Source organism: Callorhinus ursinus, unplaced genomic scaffold (genome assembly GCF_003265705.2).
Source record: "Callorhinus ursinus isolate GAN/ISIS: 27379988/994484 unplaced genomic scaffold, GSC_fseal_2.0 scaffold2, whole genome shotgun sequence".
NCBI classification, from domain to species: Eukaryota; Metazoa; Chordata; class Mammalia; order Carnivora; family Otariidae; genus Callorhinus; species Callorhinus ursinus.
Window position 1 is genome coordinate 87,787,531 of NW_027397064.1, and position 1,188 is coordinate 87,788,718.

At 46.0% G+C, this 1,188-nt stretch overlaps 1 long non-coding RNA gene across 1 annotated transcript in view; it reads right to left on the reverse strand.

Annotated features, from left to right (window-relative positions):
• The window catches only part of LOC141374857 (uncharacterized), a 2,595-nt gene extending 2,116 nt beyond the window's left edge, over positions 1-479 (reverse strand). Inside the window, exons 1-2 of the long non-coding RNA XR_012382003.1 lie at positions 193-479; positions 62-95 (exon numbers count right to left, since the gene is read on the reverse strand). This is a non-coding gene — a long non-coding RNA (uncharacterized lncRNA). The remainder of the gene's footprint in view (positions 1-61; positions 96-192) is intronic.
• Positions 480-1,188: the final 709 nt, after the last annotated feature.

Consider the following 1,188-nt stretch of genomic DNA (forward strand, 5'->3'; position numbering starts at 1 on the left):
CCCCCCCCCCCCCCCCCCCCCCCGGGCGCCTCCTATTGTAGAACTCCACCAGAGACGCCACCTTCGTTTTTCTCCAAGGCCCAAACTGGATGCATCTACATTAAAAAAAAAAAAAAAAAAAGCTCTTTTACTCTTTACTTCACACACACCAAAGTCACTGAACCCTGGAGAGAAGCAGAAAGCCAGGCCTACCTCCTGCCACCTGTCGCAAGAATGCAAGTTGTAATCAGCCACGGTGACTGCCGTCTCCAGCGCCCGGGATGAGGCCACCGTGCGGACTGTCAGTCCCGCAGCTTCTGCCTTCCCTGTGAAGCCCACACCCACGTGTCAATGCTACAAGGATTCCAGGGTGGCTATTTTCCTGGAAGTTGCCACGCATCTCTCCTTTCCCAGTTATGATCTTGGGTTATACAGGGAGGACTTTCCATCCCTCACTGCTTACGTTTTTAACTTGCAGAGACGCTTTTGTCCGCCCAGTTTCTAGCCTCACTCCTCCTTCCTGCGTATCCTTGCCTAGATAGTGTGCTGAGAGTAAGACGGACGGAAAAAGCACACACAAAATACGTATAAATACAGCAGCAGGAAACAAGTCTTATTTTAACACCAGAACTTAATTCATTAGCACATTGACACCAAAATGTAAAGTAGGCAGAGATTGTTTTCTTTGCATCTCCCGTGTTTTTCTCTTTATAGCGGGGACCCTCTGTTAGAGTTTACATCCTCTGCACCTCCCCCGACTCACAATGAGGCAGCTCATGCAGGCCTCTTTCCTACTAGCATCTCCTGTCATCCTTCACCTTAATTCAACTGAGCAGCCCTTTACAGAGATTCCATCTTGAAAGACATGCGGGTGTCTCTAAAAGGAGAATAACAAGCATAGCACTCCTGTGAGGGAGAACTTTCTTGTAGAAGGGAATTTTAAGTCAAGGCCTGCCTGACAAAAATTTGATTAGTAAACACTCAACACAACTTCATGTCAACACAAGAGTGGGCTGGGCACAGGATATATAAATGATGAGAGAACAAAACAGGCAGTGACTTCTTTATTTAAGGAGAAAAAAAATGTTGAGACTAAATCAATGATTCTGTGGCTATCCAGAGGACCCAAATAATAGTTTAAATAAGAACTACTCAAACAGTTGCCTAAAGTAAACTCTACTATACAGGGTTGATGCTGTAGTCTTGGAT